Here is a 19,083-nt window from a genome sequence, read left to right on the forward strand (position 1 = left end):
TCTTTCTTCAAATCATTTTTCTCTGTAAAATATAATGCACCTGTTTCCTGCTTTGAAAACCACCATGCTGGATTGGAAAGGAAGTAGGTAAACACAATGATAATATGACTCATTTGTTATCCCTGATTGGTAGAAATGGTGGTGTTACAACTCTCTCCCATACCAGGTCTTCTAACATACTATTTTCAGGCACGGTGGGTCTTGATGCATATATCTATCTTTCCCTATATAGTGATCTCATTAACATTAAAGTTAATTAACAATATTAGGGCTGCTAACATGTTTCGAAAGTCTGAATACTGAACTGTGATACAGAGTCAACTCTACACAAGAAAAACATAAATTGAAGAACTTAAGTCTTGTCAGGTAGTAATTGCAAGAGTATAATCGAAGAGTTAACGCCAAACTCTCCATATATTTAACTAAATGCAGAATTCAAAGCAAAGACTTTTGCACTCTTCTGCAAGCCTTCAACACAAAGGTCAGACATGCTAGTGGTGGAGCAAATGTTCCGTTAAAACATCATCGTCTTTCTATTTTCAGCATGAACATTGAATCCTTCCAATTGCTACTCCAATCAGTTATTTTAAACTACGACACAGGACAGAAAATTATACACTACTCAACACAATAAGGCTGTTTAGTGCCGAGCCAACAGGGTATATAATCATTTCCTCTGATGCGGGCTCCTATATAAGGGCATTAATACTGTCAGATCATCTTTAAAGGCACATGCTGTAATGCATATTATTTCAATTGACATGCCATTAGCATCAAGTTTGGAGCAAACTGGCTTTCCCAAATAGCCTGCATTTATCCATCTTGATGCCATCAGATTGAAGTGTAATTTTTGTGCATGGTGTGAGGCTGTAAAATTCTGATCTATGCAGGCACTTTGAATTTATTTTGTAGTTGCTTAAAGAAAATGCAGTATGTCTGTTCAATACAGCAGCACTTCTTGATTTTGCAGCAGATTTCCAACCTGAACACAGTCCAAGAACTGATAAAACATCCTTTTCCTTTACAGATGTTTGGTTGTGTTGCATAAGGCTGACAAAGTCTAAGTACCTCACGTGTATCTTTATAACATGTTGGGAGGAGGACAGTCTCTCATCTGTGACTCAATTACATGAAGACAACAAAGGAGCTCTAGGATCGGTTTTGTCTGGAATCCACATGGCAATCATATTTGCTGCTTGTAAATTGAATTAGAGGACAGGGATGGGAGCAGGTAAAAGGCAGGCTCAGGAGGGCTCTTTGCTCGTCAGGACTAATTGTGTCCCTGAGTGTCACAAAGGCTCGAATAGAGAGAGCGCGGCTCTAATCAGAGGCCTGTGTGCTTGTTCATCAGCCCAGAACCTTTCTGCACCATTGGCTCGTCTGACAAAGCCCATGACAACAGCAGAAACAGCAGCACTCTGATTGCATCACCAACCCTATGGCTGTCAAATACAGTTGTTTCCAGCTATGTACAACTATCAGGAAAATGTTGCAAATGATGTGCCTTACAGGTTCCAACAGGTTGTCAATAGAGCACTTTTTCTTAAATGGTACCCTGATTGTAACCATTAACAGGGATAAACGTACAACCTCCTACAATGTGTACTTTATGAAGGCAAATAGGTAACCCTAATGCATCATTGGAAATGGTACCATTTGGCCTTAATAGTGTATGCCCAAACCGCAGAGTCCAGTTCTGAGAAATGGAGCCAATGCAAAAGTGACAGAAACTACAGTTCCTTGGGTGGCAGATTGTGGCTGCTTCCAAAAGCAACTCAGTCCCCATTAGGCTCCATCCATATCCATTTAAATGCCCAGCTCCACAGCAGAATGAAACAGGTTACAGGCTGGAACAAAAAACAGTCTGGGTATATTTTTTTTAACTCACATGTTCAAGTATTGTACACAAAGGCTAAAGCTTATGAACAAATATGTTTTTTCATCACTCTAACCAACAGGTGGATGCTACTGACCATCTGCTAGGTCTCTACTCAGCCAGTGTCTTAAACGTCATCTTATCACCATGTTTGTGTTGTTATTCCCTTTTGGAGATTTTTAATGCAGATTTTGCAAAGTTAATATTACTTGGTTGGCAGTAGTACAAACTGTCCATCCAAGCTGTCTAAATTAAATCTAGTATTATATTATTCTATTGATGTCTGGAAGCTCTAATTAGTATGTGTGCTGAATTTGCCATCCCCAGCTTAATAGCTTGCTATATGTTTGTATCAAACTCAATATATTGGTGGAGGCTCTTGCTTTGGTGTCCAAATTGTTGTTGTCTTTTTCCTTGTAGAGATGACAGTAGGTTAAAGTTATGAGGCCACTGATTGGTTTAATTATCCAGTACATTGGTTATGCCACTCAGTCATTGGAGGTTTGGGTAAGTCAACATGAGTTTGCTTGGTACACCTTGTTCCTATTGCTTCTTTAACAAAGTAATAAACAAATACAGATGTCTGTATATGTAGGCCAGTTTACTACATTTCAAGGCAAGTGGCTTAGGCTTAGGCTTTGGCAAGCTTATAGATTTCTCACTAAGTATGGGTTTGCTCTTTATATACCATGTTCACTAGATTGTAGAGTTCACTGCAATGTTGTGTAGGGTTAACAAGCTCAAATAAATTAGATCCACTTTCTCCCCAACTCAGGAATTATAGGCAAAAACTGCAAACATATAAACCATCCCATCCCATCCCCCAACAGCACTCTACATATTATCGGACACCTCTGTTGTTGAATCAATTTCTCTATGTCGTAAAAGTTGTACAATCAATGAATGTTTATCAAGCTGGACTCTATCCCTATCAATCTAGAGAAGTGCATGTTAGTACCTTACAGATCAAGTACAGATCAACCCTGACCCTTTGCAGGTACATCATCTATAGCTGTATATCGTGGGGAACATCAATGGTTAAACGCTACTCTTTTCTGCCTTCACACTGGTTGAATGTCTGGGTGGCTACAACCGTCATTGCTGTGAAAATGTTAACAGCAAAAAACAAGAAGTAAACACATGATTTTGCTACTGCTGCCGAATCATCTAATTTAATATGGGACAAAAGGGACTTCATCTAATTTTTAACACGAGAGAAAGTAGACTTTATCTCTTCTAACCGTGAAGCGAAACAAAATATCCATTTTGTTTGCAACTGGGGACTTAAGATGTGAATACATTGACTGATTTTATTTTTAGATGTGCTATTATGCTGCTCTTTTGCTTCATCGGTTTGAACACAGGAGGTAAGGGACCTCAAATGAACTCTCAGTGGGGACATAAACAGAAACATTTGTGTAACCCACTAAACCATAGAGTGAGCCACCTTAATATAGGTCAGGGCCTAACGTTGGGTCCAAGGCCTATGCTTTTACATTGGATAAACGTAACTTTTGGCGTTTTCTGTATCTGTTTATGGTCAAAAACGAACTCCACCGTTAATATCCCGTTGTCATCAATGCACCTGATCTCCTCTCATGCTTTCTGTCTGTTCCAAGGCATGCCTGTATGCAGAGAATACCAATAAATCATGAGTACATGCTGTATTTTGTACAACTTAAACAATGTTGGAAACACAAATACCCCCAGCATAAAGCCATATGTAGATTACCCAGTGCCATCTGTATTTACTTATGCATACACTTTACAGCAGTTTCAGTGTACAGGTGGAATCTGCAATAAACCAGTCCCAGCCATATCATCCATTGATTCTCTGCTTGAAGAGTGTATTTAGCACAAAACACATCCGTGGAACTGACTGTAGAGGTCATGGCAATTAATGTGCTAGCAATTCCCCTGGCAAACTCAAATGACCAACGAGGTGGTAATAATCACATTAGACCCACTGGAGACTGGTGAGGCAGGCACAAGTGCAGTCAGATATGAGCAAAATATGTCAAAACATTCAATTTGAGGTCTGTAACAGACTGAATTCAAATGTTAAGGTTATGTATTACCTACAAAACAGTCTAAGATAATGAATACAAAATATGATTAAAAGCCAAACCAAGCATTGCAATTGGATTTAATAACACATCTCTGTATTTTGACTAGTGCTGTGAAAAATAACAATCATGATTCATCACAGTCGAGGCAGTCAATAATCACCATTATTCAGAGTTTTCAAATATTTCTAGACTGGTCAGGAGGGCCAGTTCTGTCCTGGCTGTCCTCTGGACTCCATAGAGGGAGGTGGGTTGAGAGGAGGATGTTAGCCAAGCTAACATCCATCATGGACAATCCCTCTCACCCCCTGCATGAGACTGTGGGGTCCCTGAGCAGCTCCTTCAGCAGCAGACTGAGACTCCCTCCCCCTGCAGGACGGAGCGCTACCGCAGGTCCTTCATTCCATCTGCAATCAGACTGTTTAACACCAGCACTGCTGTGTCCCATTATTCATCTGTTCTCATCTTTCATTCCACTACATGGAAGTTACTATGTGACTTGGCACATTCACAAATAACTACTGTATCCATCGGAATCGCACTGTTCTTCATACTGTGTATGTTTGTTTTAAAATAACCTGGTGCAATTTTTTATCGTGCAATAACTTACCTTATCTATTTATCAGATAGAAGTGTACATAGTGTGATATATCTGTAATAGTTGCCATATTTTATTTTATTTTTACTTTATTTTATTTTATTCTATTCTATCTATTTTATTTCATTTATTTATATTTTACCCTTGTCATTGCTATTATTATTGTTATTATATTTTTTAACTATGTTAGTACATTTTTGTATTCCCCTGTCCTGTGTTGTAAGCTGTTGTAACAAAAGAATTTCCCCCAACGGGGGACAAATAAAGTATATCTTATCTCTTATCTTATCTTTTTACTTTTGATTATTTTAAATACTTGAAATGGGCTACATTGAAATTCAAAGCTACTAGCAGCCAGCTGCATAGACTGTATATATTTAATGGTCAGCGTCGCTCCGCCTTTTCCTATTGTACGGTTTTGAAGCCAAAATATCCCGTTCCAGAAAGCAGACATCTTGTACATTTTCTACAGCCAGAGTCTGCGCAGTAGGGAATTTGTGTGTTTCAACGGTAACAAGCTCCGCCCTATAGCGTAGCGTCCCGAGGTCCTACAGATTTTTCTCCCTATGGCAGGTGTCAATCAAAGCAAACCCGGATTGTAAACCCAGTTTTTAACCTCGATAACTAACGAAAAAAGAAACTTTTAAAAAAAAAGAGGCCTTGAACACAAAGTCAAACAATAACTACATATCACCACAGCATATGGATGTGAGAAACGTTCCTACGACGACGTGTAGTTATTTTCTAAAGTGTGACCGCAGCTCCATTCAAATGAATGAGGGAGACAGAGTTTTTGACCTATACTGCAGCCAGCCACTAGGGGGAGCAGTTTTTGTGGCAGCCTCACTTCGAGCCAAGCGAGATGACATCCATTTTATATACAGTCTATGGCCAACTGTAACACAGTTTAAATCATTTATGTTGGATTTTGGGGTAGCACACTGGGAGGCCAGTCATATTATAAGCAGGTCCCTGGCCACCCTGGTCACTCCTCAGATTAACCCCTGCCCCCCAGCCAAAATTACCTGATCCCATCCAGCACATTGTGTACTCAACTACACACACAAAGGCGCCACAAAGGCACAGATCAACATAGGCAACTTCACTTGAACAATTTTAGCCAGATGTTGCCACACATCCCAACCTTAGCATGTAGGCCTGTATTTAGTCTAACAGCTGGAAAATTAAAGACAACGACTGTCATACCTAGCGCAGCAGAGGGTGCATGTTTTAGTGGCTAGCATAGATGTTCACTATTCTCTCAGTAAAGTTTTAGCTTGCCCCATTATAATGCATGAATTAAGTCTCAACATGCCAAGAATCGGGAGTTGTGAACCGTGAGTTTATGACAGTACAGCCGGGGTGAGGATATAGATGTGTCAAAATGTGAATCTATGAGAACAACATCTGTAACAATGCAGATTTTTAGTCAGTTTTTCATGGTAGAGAGACTAGAGTCTGAAGTGTGGTTCTTATCTTTAACTGGTAATCAACACAACTGTATAGGAATATTAAGCTGGATAATTAGTTCCTGAAGACCTGCTTGGAGGCTCAATTCAAAATTGCATCTGAAGTGGGAAAGTCATAGGATTGATTTTGTAAAAAATAATTTATGTGTCTAGATTAATCACGTGTTAATGCTCCTAAGTTAACAGAACTTATTCTGACCGTTTTTTCACCTCTTTCATTCAGTAGTATAAGTGATCCTACCAAAGGGATCTATGTTCATATAGTCCCTACCAAGGTCTAAAGACAAGGTCTTTCTTGTATGTTGCTTGCGTTCAATTTGCCTTTTCCTGTGGTGTAAGTAGCAGAAAAAGAAACCCCCATTGTGTATGGTATTAAAGTACATGCATTTTAATGAGGAGGTTCTGTTCCTTAAAGACATCTTTTCTCTCTTGTAAGGAGGTTCAACCCTTCAGCTTCAAAGTAGGATAACACAGTGGAGCATGACTTTGATATCTGACATAATTATAAATGACACAACGCCTTATACAAAGAACAGCTCCACTGAGAGGTTGCCATAAATCCTGCTTTGTTTCACTGATTCTGCTGATATTGGATAACCAGATTACCTCATTATAAACCACCTCTGTGATTTCTATATGATCAAGTCAAATAAGGAAGCACAATATTTTACTGGATGAAGCTGTAAGTGGCTTAAGAAAATAGACACTACATTCACAAAAGCACAATTAGTAAATGAAGAATAAATGTTGTTTTTCTCTTCAAAACAGTAAGATGGAAACAAACAAGCTGTGTGACCTCAGTGAGAGTGACAGAGTTCCCTGAGGGACTGCTGCTTCTGATCTGCTTCTCTGTTTTCTTCCCTGTGTGAAAAGCCTTTTATGGTTCACTCCATTCCATATCTCTGTAAAGTCAGCTCAGCTCATCCCCCCACCATCCTCCACCAACATATTTTTTTTTTGTTTTCTCCTGCTCAATAAGCCAATATATTAATGATATCCTGGAATCTTCAAAAAGAAGACCTGGGGGATTGTTACCAGCGTCAATCTAAGCATACTCACTGGACTGATGTGAGAAGCCCATACTTCCGTGGTAAAGCTTATGTCAGTCACGTTGTTGCTGATCAGACTGTGAATCCCTGTAGAGCTCACATTATAAAGGACAGGTAGGGAGATTCAGGGTTGTGTTCCAAATTCACACCATTATTGCAAAATCCTTGGTCTTCTTACATTTTGTTTGCACTTACTCTGGAAACCCCAAAATGTACACTACTTTGCCTGGCACTGCTTCATACTCATCCAAGACTTGTTTACACCTTCTGCTTTTGAAACATCACACTGAGACAGGATACAAAAACATCACTAACCCTCTAGGTTAGGTTCTATGCAGCTCTCTGGCAACCCTCACTATGTAAAGACTTTTCAAAACAAACAGCTCTTTAGCAATACAAGGAACAACTGATGAAAAAGTTATTTGTAGTAAATCAAGCTTTTCATGATGAGTTGAGTCAAATCAACAGATAAAAATCAAACAAAATAACAAATAGCACTGAGTTGTTGTAATTAATGTCTCTTGGAAAACATTTCTCTACTTAAAAGTTGAAGATTCATGAAAGCATTGTATCTTTGTTCAATTTTTTTATTTTGTTTTGATGGCACAACAAATAAAGTCACTTAGACTAAAACAAAAGCTGTGCCAACATCAGGAGATTTCTGAGAAGCATGTTGTGAAATTCTCAGAAGTCTCCTCCTCAGGCAAGCAGCACTCCCATTCTGTCCTCTGAATTTAGTGAGGCACTGACTCTGCTCCAGCTTGAAGGCATTTAAGGAGTAACGCGAGCTACCTGTAGTCAATTGAGTCTGGTCAAGTTTAGTCTGTGTTTTCTGTCATATCAGTCAGGCCCGATTCACAGCAGCCACTGTTACCTCAAAAGTGTCAGAGGAGCCTGGAGAATCAAATATCCAGAGGGGTCAGTATAATATAAAAAGAAAGAGTTACACACGGAGGAACTAATAACAAGTAAACAAAGCAGGAGGATGCAAAGAATAAACTTGAACCAATGAAAGTATAAACTTAGTGCTTCTTGTAGCTGGCATATTATTGTATGTCAGTGTCAAGGTCATTCATTACCACATTACCAATATAACAAGAACATAATTTTACCATTTAAAAAACATCTCCAAACTCTGATTATTCATATCCCAAACTGATGCCGAGAAATTTGTCCACACATTCATATCAACCCGGTTAGATTATTGCAACTCACTGTACACAGGTCTATCCAAACACTCACGACTCCAACTCATCCAGAACACAGCAGCTAGAATCCTGACACATACGAAGAAAATATAATCATATCACCCTGGTTCTCAAAACACTTCACTGGCTTTCGTTCAATACAGAATCCCTTTCAAAGTCCTTCTATTAGTCCATAAAGCTCAATGGTTCCGCATCCCCATACATCCTCTGACTTGCTCAAGTGTATACCCGACCAGAATCCTAGGTCAGCAGGTGGAAGTCTTTTAAATGTACCCAGAGTCCAAATCTAGGTCCATTGAAGGGGCCTTTAGTTACTGTGATCCATCTTTTTTGGAACAAATTGCCTGCTGATCTCAGGTCCATCACTACTGTCTCCACTTTTAAAAAAAAGACTGAAAAATATTTATTTTTCTCAAGCGTATGAATGATATAATGACTGTGTGAATGGATGCATGTGCAGCAACACTTGCTGTTTGTTTGATTGCTGTGTCTGATGTATGTTGGATCTATTGTTTTTATGTTTTTATTTATTCTATTTGGAAAAATGTTTTATGTTTTTAATTCTCCATGTAAATCACATTGAACTTATGTGTATATAAATGTGCTTTATAAATAAAATTGCCTATTGCTATTCAAAGAAACAGAATGAGCAGGTTATGTGTAAGAGTAGATAGTGTGTAATGTGACAGGGACCACACCTATAAAACAAAGTATGGCAAACTGTCATCACTATCTTCATCTGGTCTCTCTCTCACTTCACTTTCATCAGCCTTGAAAAAACAGCAAAAAGAAAGGTGTAGATGCAGACGCACACAGAAAGAGAGCTGAGATTATGTGCAGAGTTGAGATAATTACTGACTGAAGTGAAACAAAACGGTTAAAGTTAAAAATAAGGACTAAACTAAACAGACTGGATCTCTGATCATAGAGAAAAAATATACAAAATCCTATGTGTGATAAGCACACAGATCCACATTATAAAAGATTTATTTTCACCTCAGTGAATTATCATGGAGTAGAGAGAACCGCTCCGGGTCTCCTGTCCCGATGGAGCCAATTGAAGCATGTGGAGGACGTAGATCATGTATAAACATTGATTCACTTGGGTCTCCGACCTGCATATCTGTGTAAAACACCGATGCAGTGAAGAAACAGGTTACTACATCTCAAAAGTTTAGCTGCTGACCTCTTCTTATGCCTCTGCCCTAACCCTCTCCTGGCCTCCCCACTCTTCTACTCTCCCTCTTGAGAACTTTCTGCTCTCTTCTCCTTCCCATCTGCTATTGATTTCACTCTGCTTACTTTCTTCTCCTGCCTCACTGTTCTCTTTCTCTCACTTAGTTCTGCATGTACTTAATCTAAATCCTCTGAATCTTTACCCTCTCCTTGTTTGGCCTCACATGGCACCTGACTTTCTGGACGTTCTTTCACTGCAGGAATTCTCAGATGTGTAGAGACTAGGGATGGGATTGGACACATGGTTCTCTTTAGGAACCAGTTCTGCATTTCTCAAAACTGAAAATCACTAACACTTGAGCTTATTGATACTATTTTGGAGTCTCTTGGCTCCCATGACTTAACGTTATATCTCGAGTCAAGTCACAATCACATAGATCAAATCATTGGTGCATGATTGTCTAATAGTTTTAGATTGCCAGCCAACAGGTAAGCACACCCAAACTTTATCCTGAGTCCCATCGGTTAAAAATAGCACTCAATCTTGAAATGGTGTTCAAATCAACCGGGTTAGAAGCTAGCTAACTAAATGAGTGACATGTAGGTTTCAATTATGATGTGTTCAAGGTAGGCTGAAGAGTCTGGTGATGCAAAGCTTGGTGGGATCAGTCAAATAACTATGAGGCAAAGGTAAAGTATCATTATAGTGTGTCAAATGTAACAGTTTTGGGTTTTTTTTTTTTCAAGGAAAAACTTGAGTAAACAGTTTTTTGGAGAGGATTCTTTGTTTCCAGGAATATAACATTATAATGATGGGATCATGATCTGATTAACTTCTTAACAAAGGTTTTAATCAATTTAAAATGCGTGATTAAAACTATCGCTGCAGAGATTGAGCCTCATCTTTCCACCAAATAAGAGAAAAGCATTGAAAGTGGTGTCGATACATACTCTAATCATTAAGGAGTCAGGGTAATGGCATCAAATCAATAAAAAATCACATTCTCATTTCTAGTGGAGACAGAAATCTTAGGCAATATCACTGTAAACTGCTGTCCTCATAGGAACCTCATACAACTATTTAGCCAATGTTTACGATGAGTTACCTTTTCTGTTTCGACTTACAGACAAATAAAATTAATATATCTTCATCAACAATACAAAGTCACTTTAGCTGCTACTAAGCATAGGACATTTTTTTGTGGACCAGTGATGTGACCAGCAATATTTTCTACTTTCCTTTCAGCAGCAATGCTTCTAACCACAACAAACATTTCTTTCTGGACATTGTTTCAACATTTCAAAAGCCTGATCATTACATAATTTTTTTTTTCAACGTTTGTAGTGCAGTTTCATCATAGAGTCTGACCCCGGCATAGACATTCTGCAATATTGGCGATACAGTAATTAAAAAGGAACTTCTTTAGTCAATGATTTTTTCATCATGATGACCCTAGCCTGCAAAGACATGAGAAGTTTTCAAGTTTGAGCAAGGAAAGATATATAACACAGTGAGGAGTACAAAACTAAAATATTAACCTTAAAGTTGAATTAGAGCGTACAATGTTGATGGATGGATGTCAAGCCAAAGGGAATTAAATTTTCCTCTACCTCTCAAATCAGAAGAGACTGGCTTGTGTGATGAATGGTGACATTTATTTGATTTGGGAGATATTACAGAGGGTACTGTCAAGAAATATAAATGGATATATTTCACAATCATATTTTACCAGACGGCCGATACTCTTTTGAGGATGTGCAGCAAGGCTGGCAAAGGTAGAAGGGCAGAAAGGATTATAGACGGGGAAGAAGATTGTCAATTGGAAATTGCTGCAACAATAACTGCGTGAAAGTGTCAGATCCACCAATAGGTAATACATGAAATGTAATCAAAGAACCTCTTTCTTTATAAATCTTTGACCTTAAGTATGCAATAGTTTGCTTTAAATATAAAAGGATTACCCATTGAATTTTCAACATCAACAATAAGGATGAGACTGAGTTAAGGTGGATTTCACCTTGGAATAGAAACTATCACTTTCCATCTCCTATTAGAAACTGTAGTTCAAAGCTCAGGTTTGCCATTCTTTACAGCTAAGAATGAGTGACACAGCCATGGCAGCACTTTGCCACAAAGGTTGAAGCTGCATTAGGTGTCAAAGAAAATAACTGCCAACAAAGTCACTGTGCAAGAAAAATAATCTGAATGGTGTCCTCATTTAAAGTTTTTCTTCCTCTATTTGATCAAAGTGTCCTGTGTATCAAAACCACAGTCCAGTCTTGCTTCTATCAGCTACGCAACAACTCTCAGATCAGGCCCTTCCTTTCACACCATAACCTAGAAATTGTCATCCATGCATTCATCACTTGCCGATTAGATTATTGTAACTCACTCTACACCTGTTTAAGCAAACACACCTCTCAAAACTTTTAGCATTGATTTTAAAATTTTAACTCTCACTTTTAAAACAATAAATGGACTGGCCCCTGAGTACCTAAGTGAATGTCTTAAAATGTATGTCCCCAACTGCTGCCTAAGATCCTCCAGCAGGTCCCTCTTGGAACTCCCAAGGGCGAAGTTAAAAACCAGAGGCGACCGGGCCTTTGTAGTCAGGGCCCGCCACTCTGGAATGACCTGCTGGAGGAGATCAGGGAAACCACATCCTTGTCCTCTTTTAAATCTCTTTTAAAAACACACTTTTTAAAATGTGCTTTTATTTCTTAATTCATCACTGACTTTTTAATTTCTGCATGTTTTTTTATTATTGCTTTACTTAACTCATTCTAGCTCTCCTTACCTTTGTCATATACTTTAGTGTTTTCACTCGCTATGTCTTGCACTCTGTAAAGCACTTTGTAAACATGTTTTTAAAAGGTGCTATATAAATAAAATAGATTATTATTATTATTATTATTATTATTATTATTATTATTATTATTATTATCTGGAGGCTTGCCCCCGCTGTTCAATGTTTAGAATCACAATGTAAAAACTTATCTCATTGTTTGTTGTTGTTTATTATCATTAAGTGTATTTTAGGACCCATTCTATTTCCCCTGTGCTTGCTCTCCTTGGGAACTAATATTTAAAAAAAACAGCTTTAGCTTTTATTTTTACGCTGACGACACTCAGATTTACCTGAGTCACTGATCCAAGCATGGGATCTCATTAAATGGCTATTTGTAAGATATAAAAAATTGGTCGCCACAACTTTTTTTGCAGTTAAACCTGAACAGAACTGAAGTCATCATGATTGATGTCTAGCACATACAAAAATCATGCTGTCAACTGGCTCCTTTTTGGAAAATATTAAGCCTCTGAGGTTGGGTTTGATAGCATCACACAGCAAAACTAGTGCTGTCCCATCTTTGTCATCTAAGACACATTGACTCCAGAATGTTCGAAACTCAGCTGTCAGACTTTAAACCAGAACCAAGAAAAATGACCACATTACACCACTTCATATCAACCTTCCCTGCACTGGCTCCCAAGATGCTCTAGAATTGATTTTAAAATTTTACTGCTGACCTTTAAGGCTATTCATGGTCTCCCTCCATGCCCCATATCTGACCTCTTGGTCTCATATGAGCCAGTGCACAGCTTGAGAACCTCGGGTAGAGGACACTTATGTGTTCATGTAGTTCAGCTGAAAGGGTTGACAGTATTTTCAATCAAAGCCCAGAAGGTGTGGAATGAGCTGCCTGAAGGAATCAGGTCAGCAGACTCAGTGATCACTATTTTCTTCTTAATCTCTTCTTAAAACATACTTCTTTTCGAATAACTTTTCCTGGCATATTTCAGTCATTGACCTCACTGTAACTTTTATATTTGCCTTATTTTGCTTTATTTTATTCTTGTTGAAACAGTAGTTTAAGAATGTGCTGTAGAAATAGAGTTTTCATTCCAAAATAATATCATTTTTGGTAACCTTGTGATTTCCTGTGTCTGAACTATTGGTTATTTACAGAGTTTAATAGTAAACATACTTCTTGTGAGCTCAGATTGCTCAACCAGGGCACAGATGGAGAATCGCAACACTGAGGGAGTGTTTCAACACAGCAAATATTGCTGATGTCCTAAATCACTAAGAATAATAATCATAATATTTTGATGGCCCAAGGTATGAACAAACTATAATACAAGTGAAAGAAGGTCAAAAGAAAAACAAAGATGCTGGTCCTGACTCCTGGCCCACACTGAAATGCGTCTTCAGTGATGTTGAATTTGTAATGTTCCATTCCATGACGGAGTTGTATGAAAGTATGTAACACCCATTGCTTCCTCACCATGTTGTTTTTTAGAGGTGCATAAACATGGACAACCCTGTAAAAAATATCACTTCATTACCGGGTTTCTCACAGAGTATGAATTCATGTGGCCCCCAGGTCCTCTAGCACTGCACTTAAACCTTTGGTGAGGCAGCTTTTAGCTTTATGCTCTGAGCAGCTGGAACAATTTACTTTAGGATGTGAGTGCAGCTGGAAGTGTTACCTTCTAAAATACACCTTAAATGCCTCCTCAGCATGGCTGCAGAGTAAAAGTTGTTTGTAGGCATCATTATTGTTTTTACAACATTGTGTTAAAACTTCTCTAATGCAAGGGTTCCCAAACTTTTCAGCCCCGCAACCCCCAAAACATAGGTGCCAAAGACCCACAACCCCCACATTCAATCAAAGTGATTTAATGTTGCTTCATTTAGCTGGTCTGCAGGAAACCAGCCTACCTATATGAGCATGTGGCTGTGTTTCCTCTGCTGTTGTAAATTAACCTACTGCTTCTGATGCTTTTGATGATTTACTGTTCATTACTCCTAAACTTAAGAGTCCTCTGACAAAAAGAAAGGCAGACAACTCATTACACTTTATATTTTCAAGGTTTTATTTCAAATTTAGCTAATTTGGCTACTATTTTTGTGGCTATTTCTTACTAAAATGGATGAAATGTACTATTTTAAGAAAACTTAAAAAAATAAAAATTCTGGAAGACATATCACGACCCACCATTTGTGTCTCGCGACCCACCAGGGGGTCCCGACCCACACTTTGTGAACCCCTGCTCTAATGCATTATGTTAACGTAAATACTCCCTTATTAGTTAGTTAGTCGCACTGCTTGGAGTATGAATATGAAATTGAGAAAAACAGCATCCATATTGTGAAAGTTCAATGTGAAACATCAGAATCAGAAAAACTTGATTTATCCCACAGATGGAAATTCGGTAAATGATAGACATTCAATACAGTGCTGGATGGGATTAAACTTAAAAAGTGGTACCTCATGATCGATGTCAAAGTCTACATTCCTGCTTTTTCTTAGTTGTCACTTTCAAACTTCCAAATATCCTTTTCCATGCTCTACCTCTCCACCAAATGCCACAGGACAATCTCTTCTTTCCACCATCTACACACCTGGTCCATCCTCTTATAATTAGCCCATCAGTATCATGACCCTCCTGGCCCCTCTGCTCACCTGTCTCCAACTGAATTATAAAGGACATGTACATGTCTGACTCTTACATGTGTTTAGCCTCCAGTTCATTAGTACACTGCTTTGATGATATCTTATTCGTCATTAGTTTTCAGTTTCATCTTAGCCTGTTTGCTCCCTGCCAGCTATCTTTCAGCCTGTCAGTCTCAAGCCTGCTTTGTAACCTGCACTCCCATCAGCTAGAAAAAACAGTCTTCTAGCAATACACACATACTCCTGTCAATTAGACCCTAGTTTGTGTAATTGCAAACGTTATGATATAACCCAGCTGGTTCCGCGCTGTCCTGTTTCGCTCTTGACTGTGGACATGTAGATGTAGCTTGGCTGCTGCTGCCCATAGAAGAAATATGTCAACATGGCCACCATGGTGAATTTAGGTCAATGAGAGCAGGATGTTAAGCCACAACATTAAATTGCGAATCAATTTTCAAGCAGTTTGTTTTGTCACAGACTTCAGATGTATATTTGTTTATTTATCTATTAAAATTGGGCATTTTTATCATCTAAACCGTGCTCTAACATGGGATCAGATGATGGAGACCCCCTCTCCAGGATGTTGGCTGCAGAGACATATCTCACAAGCCTGAAAAGAGCTTCTACATGCTTATATCTATGGCCTGTCATGAGCTGGTTGACCTACAAGCCGGCCTGCTACCTTCCTGTCCTTAGCCAACTACCCCACTTCTTGTATGATCCTTGCGAACACTTCCTGAGTTCTTTGAGCCACCAATGGATAGGTTGCATTGGACCATCATTAAAAGGATAAATGGACTTGCCTTGATTTAACAGGAGGCACAATAAGAGTCCTTCTCAAAGATATTGTTGGGCCCATGGCTCTGCACTTCAATAGGTTTTTTAGCAATTCAGTGCAACACACTGCTCAATGTCATCTAGCTACAGCTTACCAGCACCAAGGAGACTCTGTTGCCCAGTACCAAAGAACTGCCATTCCTGTTTGGATCCCAGCTGGCAGCCCGATAATACTTTTGGCTGTTCTCTGGTAACTGTTGGATAGTTTTATGTGTAACAAAAGGCCTCAGACAGAAGGGTTTTAGTGACCATATATACCGGAAGAAAAATAAAACAAATATAATTTACTGTGTATTAAATAGTTTTCTTCACATTTGATTATTGTCTAAAGTCAATTCTTTGATGGATCCGATCCCATAGTTTCAGAATATGTAACTTCCAATCGTCCAGTGTAACATATGGAAGACTCTTTGCTGTTAATCGCAATCATTTGTCTCTGTCTGCTTGATGACTCCCTTCATCTCTAATAAATGTATTCACCAGTTAAGGCACATTTTAAAAGGCATTGGGCCATGGCATTTATGGGCAGTAATTGCAATTCATATGCATTCCTCATAAGTTGAGGAACAAGGTCACTAAAGAGGTTTTTAACTAGAAGAAAAGCAGTTGTTTCAGAATTTACCTCAATAGGATAGTACTTTTCCATTTCTCCGTTTAGACTAAAGCACTACAATTCAAAGGCAAGACAGAGGATCTAACTCTCTTGAGGATCCACCTTCATTTCCACCTCAAATTCATCAGAGACAGGTTTAAAATAATGGATGTTTTTGGACAGTTGTGCATTAGAAAAGTAATGAGCAATCTCTTTTACAGCGCCACAGAATCAATATCAAAGTGTTGAAGATGATTGCAATGAAAAAAAATGTGTATTTATTTTGATGTGTCCACCTCAGGCTGTCCATTTAATGTAGCTGGGATGATTCTGACTTACAGGACTGCAACCGTTTCACATAGTTTGGCTCTCATTTGTTCTCTCTGATGGTTTAGAAAAATATGTCGGTCTGTTTCAGTGACAGTAAAATCCAGGTGTTTGACAATGAGTTAGGCTTGAAAGCACCCAAATCCTCTCAAATAAAAGCTTGCCTCAGCTCACTGGGATTACTCACTGTTGAATGTCATTGCTTTGCTAACAATGCATTGTTGCTTTACTACAGGAAAAGTGTTTGAGTGGGCATTTGCACACCAGCATGTAGTATTCTCAGAATTTGGATTCAGTTTTCAACATTAAAACATGACCAAGATAAGAAATAATCTATATATAAAGCTCTAAGGAACTTTTGTTTTTGTTGGTTTTGACGCCCCCTGTGGACAAAGTGATAACTTGTATCTCCTTGCTGGAGGGGTGCATCTTGCTCGGCTAGAAGTAAAGCTTCCAACGAAGTGTCTGCCCCAGGTGGCTTGCTGCAGTATAGGTAAAAAAACTCTGTCTCCCCCATTCATTTGAATGGGGCTGCAGTCAAACTTTTAAAAAAATGAATACACGTCGTACTAATGTTTCTCACATTCGTATGCTGTGGTGATGTGTAGCTATTATTTGACTGTTTTGTGTTCAAGGCCTCTTTTTCTGAAAAGTTTATTTTACGTTAGTTATTAGAGTTTCAAAAACGGGGTTTAACTTCCGGGCTTGCTTTGATTGACAGCTGCCGTAGAGGGAAACTCCATAGGATCATATGATGCTACGCTGTAGGATGGAGCTCGTTACCGTGGCAACACAGAAATTACCGTGGCAACCACAGAAATGATGTGGCTTTGCAGACTCTGGCTGCAAAATGGCTGCGCCCTGGAGCGGGGTTTTTTGGCTTCAGAACCGTACAACGGTAAGAGGCGGAGCAACGCTGTCCATTGTTATTTACAGTCTATGGTCCTGACACCTACTCCTTTACAGGTTTTAAAATAATTGCATTACAGCAATCATCAATTTCTTTTCGCCAACACACTTGTTTGCTTTCGAAGGTCATAGAGAAGCATCATTGTGAATTTCAGTCAGCTAAAATATCCTCAGATATGTTAAAAATATGTAAGATAAAACAAAAAAACACTGCACTTTGGAGGCTATTTTAGAAGTGTAGACATGGGCAGACACATGCATGCAACACAGTCTTTCCATTTCCTTGTTTTAGGTGTTTGAAAGTTGCACAGCAATAACCCTGTATATGATATTCAATCATAAGAATACTTTGTGCAGTAGGGATATGAAACATTAATACTGTTCAAACTTTTGGTTAACCTGTAAGTGACAGACCTGGTTCCTTCTAATGTAACAGTCTTGGCCAGTATTACCTCCATGAACTGTACATGGTCATGTCTTGTAACATATTTCTTAAATCAAACAGGTATATATATATATGTCTGGTGGATGGAAAATTGATGATGAATTGTTTCCCTGCCATGCTTTTTTGTGTTTTTGCCCCTGCTCTATCACTGCAAATTGAAGCTGTTTTTGTTCTACAGTCAAGCCTCTAGTATTTTATCTCATCCTGCCGTCAACACTCTGGGGGCTCCAGGCAAAGAAGTCCGTCAAGGCCCTGAACCCAATTTGAGTTTTTTCCATCCAGACGATACAGGTACCACATTATCTATAGGGGAAGAGAGGCTGAATAATATGTTGTCACAGACAGGAACAGTCTCTCTGGTAAATTATTTATAAAAATGACAATTTTAAAAGATACCGCAGCTGCCCATGTTATTATTTCCTTTTGCTGCTTCTATCTGTTGTATTGTCACTGTATAAGTTGGCTGTGTAAAATACAGTAGTTCAAATTTTAATCCTGATAAGTTGCTGGTGATAAGTCAGTGTGGGAGACGTCACCTCAAGCAGTGCATGTGTATTGTAGACACATCAAAGGTTACAAGTTATCAAAAGAGTTTCAGTGATTCAGGAGGTGTGGCCATGGCAGGGGGTTAATGTTTTTGTGGAAATTTGCAAAAAACTTTAAATCTCTTGTGCAATGTTTGATCCTCTCCACATTTCAAATGTAAGATAAGACACCTGGGCTGAACACACCTGAATGCAAACATTTGCCTTTAATCATAGTGATCCCTCCTGCCAACAGGAAATTACATGTCGTACTGTGTGATATAGGCTACCGCTGCCTCTGTTGAACATAGTGAACTTATATAATAATAAATAATCAATACATTCTGTTTATAAAGCTCTTTTCTAAAAACTCAAAGATGCTGATATGGGGTCAGCAAAGCCCTCAGACCTTGATGAAGCATTGTTGTTCTAACTGTAAATTATATATCTACATGCTCCACTGTTACACTGATGATACTCAGCTCTATCCCAGCACCTCACTATCCACCCAGCTTCCCCCTCAGTCTCTAATCAACTGCCTTCACGC

General features: G+C 38.8%; 2 long non-coding RNA genes across 2 annotated transcripts in view; both read right to left on the reverse strand.

Moving 5' to 3' along the window:
* The window catches only part of LOC117820776, a 9,550-nt gene extending 6,047 nt beyond the window's left edge, over nucleotides 1-3,503 (reverse strand). The window contains exon 1 of the long non-coding RNA XR_004632838.1: nucleotides 3,434-3,503. This is a non-coding gene — a long non-coding RNA (uncharacterized LOC117820776). The remainder of the gene's footprint in view (nucleotides 1-3,433) is intronic.
* The window catches only part of LOC117820775, a 202,914-nt gene that overhangs the window by 83,547 nt on the left and 100,284 nt on the right, over nucleotides 1-19,083 (reverse strand). The gene's annotated exons all lie outside the window — the stretch shown is intronic.

The sequence above is a fragment of the Notolabrus celidotus genome, chromosome 10 (genome assembly GCF_009762535.1).
Source record: "Notolabrus celidotus isolate fNotCel1 chromosome 10, fNotCel1.pri, whole genome shotgun sequence".
Taxonomy (NCBI): Eukaryota; Metazoa; Chordata; class Actinopteri; order Labriformes; family Labridae; genus Notolabrus; species Notolabrus celidotus.